Below are 19,937 nucleotides of genomic sequence, written 5' to 3'. Positions count from 1 at the left end.
GAAACCTAACATGGGAAAACCCAACTAGAGGGTGAAGACTATATTTTGGTCTTTTTTTTCTTGGATATAAAATGTAATTACAAAGAAGATAGTTTTACCATGGAGTTGTAATAAACACTATGCCTTGGATAGTTTTACAATGACATGGTTTTCTACTATTATACTCACAATATCTCGCTCCTTTCCTTTACTCATCTATAGAATATTAAATCAATATAATAAGAACAAAACCACTTCCTTTCCTTATGATTCAATATTTAACATGTGTTGGTTGTCATATAGAGTTAAGATAGAGTTTTTGCATGCCTCACTCGTGATTAATGTTATGATTTAGGACTCTGTAGAGCCTTCTTGAAAGTACACATGTTGCTAGCACCATAGTGTGAGTAATGAGATTTGACGTAGTATAGGCCAACTTGCAAAAGGCATAACTTCCTCGTTCATACTCTAATTGCAGGGGTCTTTAGACCGCTAGAAATTTCTTAATGAATTGAACCATGTTTAAGTGTTAAAAATTTTGTTTGTAAAATTTTAACTCCCAAAACAATTATTTAATCCTTAAAAAAAGTTCCAAGAGTTTCAAAACCTTATATCACCGAAACAAGATCTACCTTTAAAACGAACCTACAATTCCACAACACCAATTTTCCATTAAAAAATACCCCAAATATTGACAAAAATAAATAAATTAATAATTTTTTTAAGATTAAAATTCATGCTTTCCAACTTTTACTCCACTAATTAGCTTAAGAATATGTTTTTCTTTAAACACATTTTAAATATATAATTTTTTTTAATAAATACACCACTATAAATCTATAAGCTAAGAATCAAATCCATGAAAATATTCATAATAATATAATATCTAACTTAACCATCTTTTAAAAGGGAAAAAATATTTATGTATTAATTTAATATGTGACTTAACCCTACTCTTAAAAATAAAACATTATTTTTATAATTCTTCTATAATTCTTCTATTATTTTTATATATTTTTTATTACTTCATTTATGCATATTATCTATTTTTATCAGCTTATATTCTAACTAATCTAACTTTATTTTATACAAGTCCCTTATGTAACTAATTCTCCATTTAATTATTAATTTACTTATAATTTTTAAAATTATTTTATATATTACTTTATTTATTTGTAGTTATTTAATTTATTTTAAGATCTTTTATTTAACTAAAATTCCTTTTAAATATTTATTTTCTTATAATTTTTACAATATTTTTTACCCATTAAAATATATATATATATATATATATATATATATATATATTATTGATCCTAGGTATTCTAGCTATATTATTAAATAATTTTGACCCCGGTTTTTGAGTCAAACTCGCCGTTGGTCAAGTTAGCTGTTGGAGGCTCTACTCGGACTATTTAACATGATAAGCTGGATGTGTTTCTTCATCTTGTCCTGAAGATGAACCACACTAGTTGGTTCGAAACGCGTCGACAAATAGTATTCTATGTGATTTTCACCAAAGAATCTCTCACATACTTGATATGGATCACAGAAGCCTAAACTCGTTAAAACATTATTATTATAAATATTAAAACACATTATAATAAGAAGATGTTATATTATCACTATGTGCAATAAGGCTAATTTTGTCGGTGCAATCTCTCTGAGTTTTTCCCCTATGTCATGCACAATGCACAATGCACCGAAGTCTTGGTGCAAGAATTTGAACGTATTATAGGTTTTATCACTTTCACCTGTCGAAAAATTCCCTTCTTTCACCAATTATGGGGTCACCTAGTTTTCAATTCAATGTAGCGGTTTCTCCTTTATTAACATTTTGAAAAGAGGATGGGCTCGTCGCAGTTGTGATGATGAGGAATAAAACAGCGGTAGTTGTCTTTGTGACTGTGGTGGCGTTAGCCGGAGGCGGCATCGTATATGTTCACCGCCAGCAGGAGGAGGAGCGTCGCAGTATGAGAGTAGGACTCCTCAGAGATCAACAACAGTTTCTCAAATCCAACCAAAATCCACCCCATCAAGATTAGATCTCGCCAACTCCCCAGTAGGCAAGTCTGCTTCCCTATTTAAGTATACGTATTTATTAATGGCCATTTATGAAGAATGTTGAAGGTGAGCAATACCCATTTTGCAATGCTTAAAACATGAATGTCACATGGCAATTCCTCTTCAGCGACTCTCGGAAACATAAATTCTGTAAGAACGCTGACAATAAAATACTGGATTATAGAATCCTATTACAAATTTGTATTGGCTAGTCTAAACCCATCTAAATCAGGGTCTGATTTTGACCTGGGTCTATATAAATTCGGTTTTGATTATCATTTCAAGGTTGGGCCGTGGCCATCTAGAGCCTTCATGTTTATTTATTTGGTTTGGATACATATCACACTCAATGCTATTTTGTGGTTTGGATACATATCACACTCGATGCTATTTTGATATATTCGTCTAGATGAGAAAACTTTGCGTATAGTCTTTAATGATTGACATGGCAATATATGATTTTTTAATTCATATATATTATGTATTTTTTTATATAAATAATGTTTTTCCCGTTTTGTTCAGCTGTGAGATTTTGGATTTTTCTGTTTTGGTTCTAATAACTTTGCATCTAAGGGAAGGTTGCATAGTTCCAATATTAGATACGTTAATCATCTATGTGAACTTGAGATATGCATCATATTAGAGTTAGGTTAAAATGGGCCTGTGCTAGTGTTTCCATTGATTTTACCCAATGCACTATCTAGATTCAGTGCTTAGTTACAGAAGCACATGAAGCATCGGTTAATCGTTCATGCCCCTTTTAAATTGTAGAATGGTTTAGATTTACATTGATGTATATGGATATATATTATTTTATTATATATATATGTATTTATATATATATATATGTATGGTTTTGGTTGGGTGTGAGATTTAGGATTTTCCTGTTTTGGTTCCAATAACTTTGCATAACTTTGCAGGTAGGTCGAGGTTGCATATCTCAAGTTCTGACTTCTAATATAGGATATCTTATATGTCAATCATTTGTGTAAACTTGAGATATGCATCTTAGGGATATTATACCTGAGTTTTAATGGGTTTATATGTCAATCATTTGTGTGAAATTGAGTCATGCATCCTTAGGGATAGTAGGTCTGGATTTAAATGGGTTTGTGCTAGTGTTTACAATGTACATTCACTTCACTCAATGCGCTATCTAGATGCAGTGCTTAGTTACACGTGCACGTCAATGGATCGCCCACATCCCATTTGGATTGTAAAATGCTTCTTACTTCTATTGGTGTAATTAATGTCATTTAATGCCAATGAAGGAGGAACAAATCAATCAACGATAATGTTTAAATATACTTTCTAAAGATGCCTGAACAGGATGGACTTATCGTTCAATCCCTCCTGCCCAATGATTCCATCCTTGTGCAGAAAGAAAGGATATTATACCTCACCTAACATACAAGGACATGTGGTATATTTATACCTTTGCATTTCCACAACAATCTGCTCTCCGACTTCACTTCTGTTGTTGAATTCTGCCGCTTGTCTTTTCCTTATTGTTATGAACTTCTAATATTCTTTTGAATTTGTAGCCAACTGAAAGATGTGTTATGAACCTTCTGGATTGCCTCAGAGAGTGGGAGTACAGCAAATAACACATTAGTTGACCCATCAAAAGGAGCATTACTAACCGTACCGGGAGTGTTGGTGCACCCATCAAAAAGAGTATTACTGACGCTACTTTCTAAGAAGCTATTGTTTTATTGTGAATTAAGCTCAATGATTTTCATTAGGCTTTGGTCATGGCTTATAGTTATAACATACACAGTGAATGTGCCTCATTCATCTCCAGTATTTCTAGAAGATGGGTTAGAGAAATGTGACATTAGTAGCTTTCATTCCAAGTAATTGCTCATATATAAATACTAAATACTAATTGCTCATATATAGATTATAAATATGGGTCTGATATACAGCTCGAGACTCTGCGCTTAAATTTCTATATGCTAGCCTAGACATATTCATATCTAAGTTTAATATCTCCCTTGAGGGTGCAAGGTTAAATTTATATAGACTATCTTGGATGCATCTAAATTCGTGTTTAACATGCACCTCGAGGTTGCATTCTCGAGTTCCAATATTTTGATACGTCGGTAATTTGTGTGAACTTGAGACATGTTGAAATTCTCAGCACATGCTATCAGTCCTAGCAATCTGACGTAACCTACCTACTTAGAAGCAACGTAAAACTGTAAGTACTATGGAAACTGCAATCTGATTTTTACAAGGAACTGAAACACAGCAAATTGAAAAAATTATATCTGCAGGCACAAAGACCTTAAACTCAAATCACATCACTGTTTAATTGCTCTAAAAGGAGGAAATACTGCAAGCTTCAAGTCCTAACTTTAATCACTCGCTCTTATTGAACTGAATGAATAACGCTAGGGACCTTACCTTTCTTTATAGAGAAGGAAACTAGGGTTGTACATTAAAAATAACCTAACTCTAGGTGCCCAAGTTAGAGTGCCCAGCTTGTATAGATGCATTCACTGGCCACCTAGATAACTATGCCTAGACTAGAGTAGGCTACGCATGCACCTTACCTTCACTCTCTCCTTGGGATCACAGCCCTATCTATATAAATTCTATCTAATCAGTTTTTCTAAAACTAGAAAAGTAAATCCTAAATAGAAAAACAACTTAAAAAGTAGCACTGAACTGAACTGGGATCTTCTAAATATGGAGCAATAGTGAACTGAAGGTGGAAAAACTGAAAATAAACTAAGATGGACACATGTCTCCCTCATTCTCTGGCTGCTGCACAAAGGAACTCAGGTAGGCTGCTGTAAGAACCTGGCGTTGTGTGTGCCTAGGTCTTGGACACCTTCAAAATTACGTGCTGGATTGACAAGTGCAGCCAGAATGAAAACATTACAGAGGTACAAACTTTTAAGAGTCACTACCAAGAAAAATGTTCTCCACCAAAAACACAAGATGCTCCCTCTACATATTGAACAGGTTTTTTGTTAGGGTTTTGGTCCAATTCTTGACCTCCTGCAAGTGCAAACCTGAAGAAACATAACACTGGATCGTTGCATCCTTCGGTACTCAAAACTCTGTTCAAAATATTCAAGATGAAAACCTTTTGTGAAAGGAATAATGCATCAGCAACCTTCCAACCTCCTTTGTCCTCCATAGCAACTTCACTGGTCAAACTCTTCCAATACCATAACATGAATTGTTCTGAATTTCTTGCTATGATGCCATTTGTATACAGGAGTCAGGACTAAGACAATAATGCCATTTGTATACAGGACTAAGACAAGCGTATCAACTCTATCAAATAAATAATTGACATTTGCACAAAGCTCATAAAATCCCAATGTGAGTACAAACTCATTAATATGAAAATTCAAAATTGGTGGTGTCTGTATTAGCCTACCTAGGGAAACTCCCTCTTATTGGGAGAATCTTTGGATAACTAAAGTAAGAATCTCATCAAAGTCAGCTCCCTCTTGTTGAGAGAATCCTCTTACTGTCTCCTCAAGGCTGGAGGAACCATACTCCATTATGGCATCTTGCCATACTTGCTCAACTAGATATGCAAGTAGCTCTTAAAGGCCACATTCTCACACTCCTTTGGCTAGAAATCGACCAGATTCATAGTTGCTATCTTTGATGGTGACTTTCTAACCATCAAACTCAGCCAAACATTATAAATCGCTCATGCAAGAATTTGAAAGTAGACTCTTAGTTAAATCAGGAACATACGAGGCATAATCTAACTCAAGAACATTAGTTGAAGACATCTAGAAAGATATGGAGCCTATCCCCTATTACTACACAATCTAGCAGGGCCCTAAGAGAGGGAAAACCTAAGGGGCAACTACTAGACTAAGTGACAACAATGGGACAATGACCCATTGTCACCTCAGTCAAGGTCCCCTATTCTTTACGGACTTTCACTGATGGGAGGAGTCCCGATAGGAAGGGAATCACTTAGAATGAATAGATCAATGATTTAGGTGTGAAGTGATTCCACAAAGCCCATTCAAGGAGAGACACAACAATGGTTCAATGTTTCAAGGAAGATAAAAGCTCTCCAAGAAAGACCTATGAGGAGATCAAGACTTAGGGTTTGAGATTTATGATGATAATAGGTATTCCTAAGATCAAGACTCCAAGTGATGGGTAGAACCCCTCAAAGAAGCTTGATGTGATGTTTTAACACTCCCAAGAGTCTCTTCGCTTCCTTTGAAAGACCTAGGAAAGATTTGCGCTAGACCTAAGGTTTTATGAATAATCTTGGGAAGAAATACTTCCAAGGTGTTCACTAGGTCAAGGCAAGGGAGGAGAAAGGGTTTCTTATGATTTATTCTAACGAATACTATGCTCATACAACCCTCAAAGAAGGTCCCAAGGTGAGAGAAAAAGACCTTGGTTTTCCCTCTTGGGGCAACACCTAGGGCAAGAGATTTTATGGATGAAACTTGGGCGTATGCCCACCAAACTTGGAGCATAGGTAGCTTAGACCTTGAGCTTGATGTTTGGACTCTCAGATTCCCAAAAGGTCACCTCCCTCAAATTTCATTGCAAGCCATAGATTTTTGCCCTACCTTTAGGGGACTGAAATTTAGGAGAAGAAAATATGGAGAAAGAGGAGTTTGATCACCAAAATCCTTGGACTAGTGCCCGATGCTTTGGGCTTTGGAGTCCTAGATGCATTAGATTGGCCAAATTTGTCTCAAGAAGGTCAAAAGTTGATGCCCTAGCTACCAACCTTCAACAATTACCTACTATTAGAATATGGAGTTTCATGAAGAAAAATAACATTTCATCACTAGGAACATTCATTGCATGTTATATCATGAGTAACATATGCAAGAGCCAACCAAATAGCTTCCAAAAAATTTCTTCAACAAAATTAGGGCACAAGAGCATTTACATTAGTTGCAACAATTACATACATTAGACATTTTTAAGAGAAAGATTTCATCAAAGAACTAACAAGATAATCATGCAATATACTCATCCATATTCAAGAAGTAGCTCCAAGACAAGATCAAAAATCAACTCCAAATATCACAGTGCATCCAAGATACTCAGTGACTTCCAAAGAAAAAATGTGAGTTCTTTTACAAGAGAAGAATCCAAGTGATGATGAAGATTTCTCACAAATGAGACTCACTTCTATTTATATGAGTCTCTCTAAATCGAATTAGCCTAATGAGCCCCCAAAATTATAAAATAATGTGCTAAAAACTAGTCTTGGTCACAGGCTGACCAAGTAGCTATCAAAAGTTATGAATTAGCCATCCATATGCAGGTCGAGTTGACGACATCATGATGATGTAGTGTGGAACAATGTTACTAGTGTCGGTCTTCATAATTGTATTTGAATCATGATGTAATATATTTGTCAAAAGAAAGGAAAAGGAATTTTATTATAAAAGAAATTGACTTATTAAAGCATGGGTTTCATGCTTGGGTCAATGTTTTTAGGTCAAATCCTCCATTGTAGGCTTCCAAGGTTTATGTCAAGAGTCCTTGTCTTTGTCAATATGTAAAAGACCCTTCTTGGGCTTCATCTATCAAAGCAAAAGATTATTTTTATGTAAAATAGGTCATTTAGGCCTCCTCCACCAAGTCGGCCTAATTAGGGAGGCAAACCACTATAAAAGGGCAGGAACTCGATTCATTTGGAGCACATCAATCATAAGTTCGATCTGCAGTTGCTGGAGGTAGAAAAGGGTGTGAAATTCAAGGAAGAGGAAGGAAATCCTAGCGAAGGAGAAGGAAGTCTTTGTCAAGCATAAGGAGTAAAATTTTCTCTCTCCTTCTCACACGTGCGAAGTTGCTAGAAGGGCTGAAATTGCAGTACTGTAACTGGGTCGAAATTCTAGAGTTGCTGGGTTGAAATTTTGGAGTAGCAGGGCTGAAATTCTGGATTGTTGAATCGTATTAGAAGGCTGACTTGGTGGAGGAGGAATGTCTTTTGGTCAGGTCTAAGGTCATGTTTTATCTCAATTTGATTAGCGGAAGAGATTGATTGGGTTTTCCCCTAGAGAGGGGTTTTAGCCCTGGCTGAGTGCCTACATCTGGTGTCATTTATCTTCATGTTTTGATTTGATGATTGCTTGATGAAAAGAAGATAAAAGAAGAACATAAAAGATAATAAGAATACAAGAATATCACAAGTAATTATCAACATAAGAAAATCTTTTTGCGTTTTTGATTTTCTAACAGGGTATCAGCAGAGCTATGGTGAAGAAGGAAGGAAAAAAAGGCAGTTTGAAGGTCAATTGAAATAAGGGTTAAGGAAGAAGGAACAAAAGAAAGCCATCAAGGAAAGGAGTATATAAGAAGAGAAACCTACTATCTATAGAGACTATGTCAACCACAATGAAGACAAAAAACAAGCTAGAAGGAGCCTCCAACTACAGGGCATGGAAGAAGAGGATAAATCTTATTCTCGCTAAGCATAAAGTTTTGGATCTTGTTCAAGGAAAATTTAAGAAACCTACAAATGATGCAGGAAAGGAGAAGTTCAAGGAAACCGACATCTTGGCCATGAATCTAATAGTAGATGGAGTAAAGGACAATCTAATCCCATACATATCCAATATAGACTCTGCTCAAGAAATGTATGAAGCCCTCTCCAAGTTATTCACCATCAAGAACATTGGTCAGATAGCTAGCCTCAAGAATGAACTAAGGACAATAAAGATGACAAAAGATGATACTGTGTCATCATATTTTGTAAGGATATCTAGAATAAGAGACAAACTCCAAGCAATAGATGAAGTTGTACCAAAAAAAGAACTTGTGATTGTTGCTCTACTAGGTCTACCAAAATCCTTGAGTGCTCTTGCATCAAGAATTAGTAGTTGGAAAGATACTCCAACCTTAGAACAAATGTGGAATGCATGCAGTCAAGAAGAAGTCTGCATCTTGTTAGTAAGTGATCAAAAGGAGGATGAAGAAAACAACACTTCTAATGCCTACTCTGCTCATCACAAGAAGAAGGGAACATACAAGAAGTTTAAAGGACCAAAGAAGAAAGTTGATCTATCAAAGATTGAGTGCTACAATTGTCATAAGATGGGACACTATAAAAGTCAATGTCTTGAGAATCCAAGGAATAAGAAGAGAGAAAGAGAACATGCAAATGTTGCTGATGAAGCTCCACCTAAGAAGAACAAGACTAAAGAATATGAAGTCAAGGACTTATACTATTAAGTCTCCTCTTACATATCCTTCTTAGTCTACTATTTTAAGTTTTGTAATATGTTTTGATTTCTAGAGTTTGTAGATATAATATATCTTGTTAGAACATTTTTGAATTGTTTTGATAAGTTGTAGGTATCCCTCAGAAAGATTGGATTAAGAGGGAGCCTTCACCATTTTACCAAAATATAAGTATCTTGTTCCTCGTTTCCTCTTTTATGTTTGTTTTGCTCCTCATATCAAGTTTTTTTTAAGCATGCATAATGCACAAAGGTTATGGAGGAAACTTCAAAGGAAAGACTTGAATCATGAAAGAAGTTCTGTTGCAAATGAAGCCCTTAAAGATTAATGTCCTACAAGGTTTGTTAAGGAACAACTCAAGGTATGTCATAGGCTACATGTTTGTTACAAGGTTCTTTCCATACAATAGTTATGATCATTCTCTTTTGAAATTTGCTTTACATTATTGACATCTTTATGTCTAGGTTTTTGAATCATAAAAATTCTTTTTAGGGTGATTAATCATTAGATTGAATCCACCCTCGTTATATTATCTTTTGTCATTTGTTTACATTTATGAAACCCTAGTCTTTAGGATTCATTGTAAAACCCTAGCCTCTTGTTGCTAAGGGTATGCCAATGTTAATAATGAAACCCTAGTCTACTTAGGGGTTGTTGACAAAGTCAAAATCCTATTCTTTTGAGGTTTAGGGTTTTGATAACGTCGTAGTAAAAGCCCTAGTCCTTTAAGGTTTGTTGTTAATGTCTAGATTATATTATGAAACCCTAGATTTTTTTAGTGTTTAGTGAATTAGGGTTTATGAAAAAAACCCTTGTAATAAGTAAAGTAAGATCCTAAGAATGAAACCTTAGTTGTATATTTGTTAGTATGATCGAAACCCTAGACTGGTTCAAATTGTTGTATATCTAACTTCGATGTATTAATGTTTGTATCTTGGGTTTACCTAGTAGATATTGATATGAGATGCTAATGCATGATAATGATATGTCTATGCAAGTATGCTAAATTGTTGATACTCATGTTTTAGTTTGTGAAATCTAGGGCGTGTAACAAAACCTTAGTAGAGATTGATATTCTAGGGCATGCTGGTGAAACCCTAGAAGTATATTGTTTTCGATTATTGATATGATTTAGTCTTGATGATGGAGTCTAGGGTTTGAGACAAAACCCTAGCAAGTTGTTGAAGTTTAGAATATATAAAAGGTGTGACTCTTGCTGATTATGTACCTAACTAGGTTTAGGTATTTGATAAAGCTTGAATGTTTTGATGCTTCCATTGAAATGACATAAATTTGATATAATTAACTTCATGCTTTGATTTGTATTTTCTTGTACTTGCTATTAAAGTTTTCAGGTACATAATCTTCAAGATGTTGAAGATGTTCATAATGATGATGAAGGAAGCTATAAGAATGATGATGATCAAAGTTGACCTTGATGCCATGAGAAATAAATGAAGCCTTGAAAGAATGAAGTTTCTTCGATGTTATAAAAGAAGGTAGCTGTTGATCTCCCTAAGTTCAAAGGGAGCTTGGATAGAAGAAAAGGTATATCTCCCCGGTTGAGAGTGAGGATATAATATGACAGTCATGAAAAGTACCTTGAAGAAAAAATGAATGAAAGTACTACAGATGGATTTGCGAACAAAAGAATTGAAAAGTACTGAGGTTTTTTTTGGTGCTACTAAAAAAATGTAGAAGTGAAAGAAGAAAGCTTTCAACAAGTTGTACATGATGATGATATAAGTAGCATCAGAATGATTGAGGACCCCGAAGGTTTGTGTTTAGTTGAATATAGCTTTAAAGGTTTATTATTGATTGGGGTTGTGATTATGCAAGATCTCTTCGTAAAAAGATTGAACGTTTGAACTTTGAAGCATGCTTGGAGTGATGGATATATATCTAATTTAGTTGAAAAGGAGAGATGAAGCATCTTGTGGAAACAAGATGCTTGGGAGGACATCTGGCCGACCTATGTATTAATGTCTAGATCCTGAAGTAGGGGGGTGGCGTTGGTCATGGAGCTCCGACCAGGATACACACCTAGATCATTACGTTGGTGTTAGAGCTTAAAATCTTGTTGGTACCTAAAGTGGCTAAAGCTTGAGTACACCTTAGTCCCACTTGATTAGAGTACCCTGGTTAGGTATCTAATCTGTAGCACTGCGTGTGCTGTGAACTCTTCATAAAGTATATCACTTTGAGATCTTCCATGTACCTCTCTATGTATGTATTTATAAATACCTCCCTAGGTAAGAGGGAATGTTGAAGAATGTAACTAGTGTTGGTCTTCATAATTGTATTTGAGTCATGATGTAATGTATTTGTCAAAAGAAAGAAAAATAAATTTTATTATAAAAGAAATTGACTTAAAGCATGGGTTTCATGCTTGGGTCAATGTTTATAGATCAAAACCTCCATTGTAGGCTTCTAGGGTTTATGTCAAGAGTCCTTGTCTTTGTCAATATGTAAAAGACCCTTCTTGGGCTTCATCTATCAAAGAAGAAATTTATTTTTATGTAAAATAGGTCATTTAGGCCTCCTCCACCGAGTTGGCCTCAACTTGGACAAGTTGGCCTAATTAGGGAGGTAGAAACCACTATAAAAGGGCAACAACTCGACTCATTTGGAGCACATCAATCACAAGTTTGATCTGTAGTTGCTGGAGACAGAAAAGGGTGTGAAATTGAAGGAAGAGGAAGGAAATCCTAGCAAAGGAGAAGGAAGTCTTTGTCAAGCATAAGAAGTCTATTTTTCTCTATATTTCTCACATGTGCGAAGTTGCTGGGTTGATGGAAGGGTTGAAATTGCAATACTGTAGCTAGGCTAAAATTCTTGAGTTGCTGGGTGGTCAGAAATTTTGGATTGTTGTTGCGCTGTAGTTGCTGGACGAGAAGAGACTATTGAAGTTTGGTGAATCATATTGGAAGGTTGATTTGGTGGAGGAAGGTCTTTTGGTCAGGTCTAAGGTCTTGGTCTATTTCAATTTGATTAGTGGAAGTGTTTGAATGGGTTTTCCTCTAGAGAGAGGTTTTAGCTCTGGTCGAGTGCCTACATCTAGTGTCGATCTTCATGTTTTGATTTGATGATTGCTTGATGAAAAGAAGATAAAAGAACATAAAAGATAATAACAATGCACTAATATCACAAGTAATTACCAATATAAGAAAATCTTTCTACCTTTATGATTTTCTAACATGTAGGGCCTTTGGAGGGCCACATTGAGTCCTCTAAGTACCATGAGAGAGAGGTCTCCAATAAAGATGAATTAGGGGATGGCCCCTAATTTTCCATGCAAGTCATCATGTGGGGCCCCAAAGTGGGTTTGGGGCACAATTGCTGGTCTCATGGGTCTCCAAATGAAAGAAAATCCTGTACAATGCTCCAAATGAGGGCTCTGATGATGGTGTCTGCCTTCCCATGTCTCAAGGGTGAGACAAACCTCCTTTGGGCCTCGGATCAACTGCCATAATCATGCTAAGCCAATCGGGGCACGCTGGTCCAAGTGCATCATCTTGGGAATAATGTGGAGCAATGAACAAATTGCTGAAGGTACTGAGGGTGCCCATGGGTGAAATGATGCTTTAAATGATGATGGAGTCCCATGGCTCTCCACGCATCTCCTAGGGGTTTTTAAATGATTCTCTGGTGGGCTTGGGCCCCAGTTAAGATGCCCAACCCATAATGAAAACATACCTTTATGATTGGATTGCCCACCTTCAAACACGTGCTCTCAACAGATGGGCGAAGAGACATATGACTAGTTCAGGGACTAGAGATCAAATGGCACAATATGTCGGCTACATCAGTGGTTGTCAGGGGTTGTTGACTGAAGAGATGTCTAGGAGAAAAATTCTCCTATGGGGTCAATCACTTTTGGTGGATAACATCTAGCTTCGACTAGGACGTGAGCTCTTTGTAGGGCGCACAATCAATGTGCTCGAATGGGGAGGTCATGAGAACACTAACAATCCTTTGGGACCGTAGACTTGTATCCTGCACATCACAAACAATGTTGGAAGCATGTGTCGTGGGCATACTTTTATTGCTCGTGTTTTCATTAAATAATAAAACCATATAGAAATTTAAATCAATTCTATGATGCACATTTAATCTAAATGCACCTACTTTAGCACGAGAACATGATATGATGATATTATCTATGCAAAATCAATATGAAATGCATCCTCCTCTAACATGCGTGCTACACTATGCAAATGTTAAGTATAATCATATAGCCATTGTAACCAACATATCAACATATTAAGATCATATTTCCTATCCCTATGATCGATTATGATATACATTTGAAAGCAAACATGATAATCATTACATTCATATGCAAGGTCACAAGGGTGGGAGGTGGGAAAATAAAGCAACCATGAATCATGTAAAGGAACAACAAACAAAGGAGGGGAACATGAGTCAGGTCTACACCATCGGGTCTTTCCTTTAATCAAGAACATGGAGAAATCAATGATCAAACCCCATAACTTTTTTTCAAAGGTTCTCTTATTCATGAAGTTCCCTTTTATATCCTCATGCTTTGGCTAAGAAGGATAGGAGGGAAAATAAGGCAGGCAAGGGGAATTACACCAATCAGGTTGCCTATTGCAAGGATCATGTTGAAAAGGGGAGACCACCATGTGTTCATCATTTTTAATACTAAGGCCCAAGGATTGCTCAAAAGTGATCAATGTTACTTGATGACATGGAATACAAGGCAAATGGAGATCATTATCAACATCATAAATGGGGTCTTTGTCAAAGCAGTAGCTAATAATCTCCCATTTCCCTTGTACAACATGCAAGTAGTATTCAATGTTAATTCTCGAAGGAGCCATTTGATCACCTTGCTGTTCAAGGGGCTCAAATGGCATATCATTAAGAATAATTTCCTTGAAGAAAACAAGGCCAACCTCAACTTCACTTTCCACAAATTCCCCTTCTTCATCAGTGCCATAGACATGATCATTGTCGAAATGATGGCCCGTGATCTCCCACTTCCCTTCTTCAATATCCAAGAAATCACTAATGTCCAAGGGGTTAATGGGGTCATCTTTCTCAAGGTCTTTGATATGTACAATGTCAGAGATAATGTCCTTGAAAAAGATGGGGCTATCTTCAATTTTACTTTCTAAGGAACCTTCTTCATCAAACTCCTTATCTTGCTTCCATTCAAGATCTCCCTTAATGTCTTCATCGATGATCTCATCTTGATGATCTAGAAAGGGATCCTCTTCTTCCTCATGATCCTCCTTATGTTCAATGAAGGCTTCCTTTTAAAAATCAATATCTAATGTTGGGCAAGCCTGGTCCTTAGTTCGATAATGCTCCAAAAAGTTATCAAAGAATGCTTCAATTGATGAAATACTCCTAGGCTTGCAATTATACAACCATGAGTCATGACCTTGAAGGGACCTTATGAACAACATTATGAGCACATCATGATGAACCACATAAGCTTTTGTGGTATATGTAGCAAATCTTGTCACATGATCAATAGCAGAAGATGTATCACCATTAAACTTGGGCACCCCGAGTATTGTGCGTAAAGTGACACGGTTCGGGTACCCAGGAATGCTAGTGATGTCCAAGGAATGCTAGTGATGTCAAAGTAAGACATTCTATTAGGTTACACATATCAATCATGTTGAAGTTGCCGGGGTGTTTCAAAGATGCCTTGAGTGATACTTGCTTCACCCTACAAGCATTGACTTTGAGGTTCAATGAAGAACAAGGCCGCCAAATAATATATATATATATTGTTGTTAAGGAAGAAGGTAAAGACTTTATAAAGGTAGATTCACGTCATCCTCGACAACGATGCCAAAAATGTTAGCACACAATCTAGTAGGGCCCTAAGGAAGGGAAAACCTAAGGGGCAACTACTAGATTAAGTGACAACAATGGGATAGTGACCCATTGGCATCTTAGTCAAGGTCCCCTGTTCTTTACGGACTTTCACTGATGGGAGGATTCCCGGTAGGAAGGGAATCACTTAGAATGAATAGATCAATGATTTAGGTGTGAAGTGATTCCATAAAGCCCATTCAAGGAGAGACACAATAATGGTTCAATGCTTCGAGGAATAAAAGCTCTCCAAGAAAGACCTAGGAGAAGATGAAGACTTAGGGTTTGAGATTTATGATGATAATAGGTATTCCTAAGATCAAGACTCCAAGTGATGAGATAGGACCTCTCAAAGAAGCTCGATGTGATGTTTTAACACTTCCAAGAGGCTCTTTGCTCCCTTTGAGAGACCTAAACAAAGATTTGTGCTAGACCTAGGGTTTTATGAATAATCTTGGGAAGAAATACTTCCAAGGTGCTCACTAGGTCACGACAAGGGAGGAGAAATGGTTTCTTATGATTTATTCCAATGAATACTATGCTCATACAACCCTCAAAGAAGATCCAAAGTGAGAGAGAAAGATCTAGGTTTTCCCTCTTGGGGCAACACCTACGGCAATAGATTTTATGGATGAAATTCGGGCGGATGCCCACCAAACTTGGAGCATAGGTAGCCTAGACCCTGAGCTTGATGTTTGGACCCTTAGATATGCTGCCTAAGATGTGAGGCTACATGGATACACTGATGTTGACTGGGTCGGAAATGTCATTGATAGCAAAAGCACATCAGGGTGCTACTTTAGCTTGGTATTTGCCATGATATCTTGGATGAGCAGGAAGTAGAAGTCCATTGCCTTAGCGCGACTAAGGTAACGTATATTGTTGCTAGCATGGCTAACTGCGAGGTAGTATGGTTGAGGAAGCTCTTTGGAGAGCCGTTTGAGTAGGTTTTGGATACGACAATGATATATTACGACAACAAGAGTGGGATCCAACTGGCCGAGAATCCCATGTTTGACAACAAGTACAAGCATATTGAGATTAGATATCACTACATTCGAGATATGGTGCAGAGAGGAGCAGTGAGACTCCATCACATTTCGATTGACAAACAGATAGCAAATATTCTCACCAAGGGTTTGTCGAAAGGGAAGTTCTTGGTCTTCAAAGAGCAGCTTGGACTGATGGATGTGACCCTCCCGAGAAAGGGTCACGATTGATCGAGGACACTGAGCTATGCTCTTCCCCCTTGTTTGAGCTCCCAGGAAGAGGAATTGAGTCAGAGAGCTCCTGGGGTTGAGGGAACTCTAGACAATAGGATGTGCGATTCTTGCCATTTATGGCAAGTAGAGGTATCCTACCTATTGTCACTATGGGGCATGTGTGATCCTTGTCATTTATGACAAGTAGATGTATCCTCCCCTAACAGAGTATACCCTAGTATGCATCCTACCCACAAGCTGGGCTTGTTGGTATTGCCACCCATATGGCCAATGGGTGAGGAGAGACTTGGGTGTGTGCGATCCTTACCACTAGTAAGTAGAGGTATCCTCCCCAAGTGAAAGGATGTAGGTTTTCTACCACTGACTCTTGAGGGTCAAGATGGGAAGATCAATAGACAATAGGATAGTATGTGATCCTTACCTCTTATGGTAAGTAGTATCTCACCTATTGTCTGTAGATATAGGGTGGAAGCCAATGTTTTAAAACTCCGACTTCGACTTCGACTCTGACTCGGTATCGACTTGGCCGACTCGATTTCAATGACTTGGTCGTTGTAAAAAATACATTAACTATTTATTTTTTATAAAAACACATAATTTTAAAGATTTTCATTCATGTTTCCAAACACACAGCATTAGAATATAGATAGAAGACAACATATGATCAAAGTAGGCTCATGAATATATCCATTATATCAAAATGGCACCCAGTGCACTGTCCAATACATACACAATGATGATATAGAGATCAAAACAAAAACACATAACCAAGGAGGCTATAAATGGCCTCTACAACAAAAGTTTGTGACCAGTACTTCTGGCTACTATTAGAGTTGCCAACATCATCTGGCTCAGTGTTACTTGGGAGCGGGAGCGAAAGTGAGAGCGGGAGCGACATTTTCAGAAGCTCCCGGTTTGGGAGTGAATCCCGGAGGAGTTCGACAACCAATGTCACTAACATCAAGGTACATAGAGGGATTGGTGCTCTTAATTAAATACGAGTTCCATACCCTAATACATGACAAAATTCAATGGAAACATTGCAATCCCCCAATCTTGAAATCCCGAAAAACTGATAAGTCTGCTGAATTTTGAATGAAATCTAAAATTCTACTTTCTCCATATGAAATCCAATGAGGCCGGAACCACTCTCAAACATCCTGAGTCATTTCATGGTAATGTTAAAAATTTAAGTAAAAGTGACATTCTCCTTAATCTTCATTAAAAGTGACATTCTCTTTAATCTTCATGAGAATGTCACTTTTAATGAAGATTAAGGAGAATGTCACTTTTACTTTAAGAATTTAACATTACCATGAAATTTGAATAACATATCAATACTAGGAGAGGGGAATGGACCCAAAAGACCAAAAAACCAATTAATAAAACCATTTGGAGTCCCCCACACTCAAAAAAAACATAAAAAAATCAAAAAAATTGCGTTTTTGGGAGTTCACTAGCCGCTTTCCTTGACTCGGCCGGGTTGATACGGACTCGGTTGAGCTAGCCAAGTTAATACCGAGCCGGCCGACCCGGTTCAACCACCGAGTTGAAATTTTCTTGGCTGACTCGAACCAACTCGGCTGAGTCAGTTTCGAGCTGGCCGGGTTTAAAAACACTGGTGGAAGCATGAACTCTCCTATGATGATTCTTCTTCTTTAGATTCGAGAGTGTTCAACATATGAGTAGAGATGAGCAAAGATGATATATGACATGATACAACGATGATGATGATGATGAGACATTTGAGATGAGATTTTGATCCAGCCGGAAATTTCTCGTTAGCTGAGAGGGGGTGTTGAAATTTGGTAGCTTAAGAAGAAATTCCCTCCTTTGGGAAGGCTTCCTCATCCTTTGGAGACCTACTGGCCCTAGGAAGAAAATAATTTGCATAAGGAAAATTATTATTTTTAATGTGAAATCCACAACTGCACAAAAGTACAAGTTGACCTAGGTAAGGAAATTTGACCCCCTTAGTTACATATTAATAAACCTCATGTCATATCACTTGGAGGCATCATCACACATCACTTTCTTCTCTAGATTTGTTCGTATAGCTCTAAAACTTGGTTTAAATGGGCTTGAACTCTGGGCTATTGCTAGTATTCATATTGAATGTAACAAATGTTAAATTTCCTTAACCCCAACAAGCAAATTATTTGCTAGTAATGTCCTTGCTGTGAGTTAATTAAATTGCAGCTTCACAAATAAAAGGCACTGCTAGGTTGTTTTTTATTTTATTTTATTTATTTTCCGTGTAAAATCCGGGCAGATCGACCTAAAGTGATCACCTCCTGCTGGCCAAACTAGTAGAGCATAACCCCTGGGGCATCAAGGAGAATTGACCTTGTGACCTCCCATTGGCGAGGTACTTTAGCAAGGGGAACTTGACCAATTGAGCTAACCTCGGGGCTCACTGCTGGGATGTTAACTTGTAAATACATAAATTTCAGCGGAATCAAATAAAACCAATTTCATACACATAAATTTTCTGCCCTTCAAATCTGATATTCATTAAAAATAATATCTCAGCATACAGGGTCTTCGTTACTGGGAAAATGGCCCATTGAGGAAAAATACAAATACAACAAAAACCATGGTGATTTTCTACTGAAGAAAACCCCTTTTGCTGCTATCCATAGAGCTTGTATGGCCTGCCTGCAACCTGCCCTTTTTCTTGCTGTATGGCCGTGAAGAAATTTGCCCTTCAATTTCTCACTAGTGGGTTTCCTCTCTTTGCTATTTTTCTTTACACTCTTCTCCTGAGTTGCTATGAGTGAAAGTCCTTTATCACTCTCCCTTGAACATTTCGATGAAAGTTGTCCTTCACCTAATCATGAGATCTTGAATACCTCACTTTTTTTGTGCTTAGTGTGTGTCTTTCTCCTTCATCTAGCCTTTTTTTGTAATCTTGAGTTATTGACTGAATCTGTAACCCTATTCCCCAAAGTGATGACAACTGATATTAGATCTCACCTCACTTGAGATCAACGGTTAAGATTCATCTAATTCACTAATGCAAAAACCTTTGTATTTCATTGTATTAAACTCACTTTTTTATGAAAAGCACTTCAATTCAATTAATCCTCAAACTAAAATAAATTTGGTAAAGTTGAAGGGATTGGATGAACTTCCACACGTCTAGATACCTAGACCTGTTCAAAAGCTCTTGTTCGATGCTACAATCATCAACACTCCTGCTTAGTGAGGAAATAACATTTGAAGAGCCACCTAGAACTGACTTTCCCTCTAGTCTTGAGATAGTATCCCATGCATCATCCTTCACCATGGCATTCCTTCAAACCTACTAGTGCACTACCCAAGGCTGCTTGGAAGCGTGAGCAGGGAGTGACATTTTCAAAAGCTCCCGGGTTGGAAGCAAATTTTATATAATATATATTTTGATGCATATATTTCAACAAAAGCATGCAGAATGATGAATTAGATATAAAAAACATAAAAACATGGATTAAACCATATAACGTCAATCATCTAGAAGTTATAATCTTCATCAACCACATGTCCACTAGTTACAAGTTCTCATTTAAATTGCATATAAGGGTGCACATAACCAAGATAACATAGAGTCCAATCCATCTCTAAACCAAAAATACG

The 19,937-nt window shown here is 37.0% G+C and overlaps 1 long non-coding RNA gene across 1 annotated transcript in view; it reads left to right on the top strand.

Annotated features, from left to right (window-relative positions):
• Window positions 1–2,051: 2,051 nt before the first annotated feature.
• LOC149156757 (uncharacterized) overlaps window positions 2,052–19,937 on the top strand; it is a 133,370-nt gene continuing 115,484 nt past the window's right edge. Inside the window, exon 1 of the long non-coding RNA XR_016262331.1 lies at window positions 2,052–2,193. This is a non-coding gene — a long non-coding RNA (uncharacterized LOC149156757). The remainder of the gene's footprint in view (window positions 2,194–19,937) is intronic.

The sequence above is a fragment of the Pinus tabuliformis genome, chromosome 9, assembly GCF_031772625.1.
Source record: "Pinus tabuliformis cultivar Carrire ecotype Pingquan chromosome 9, CPIR1, whole genome shotgun sequence".
Classification (NCBI taxonomy): domain Eukaryota; kingdom Viridiplantae; phylum Streptophyta; class Pinopsida; order Pinales; family Pinaceae; genus Pinus; species Pinus tabuliformis.
This window is presented reverse-complemented; position numbering and strand designations above follow the sequence as displayed.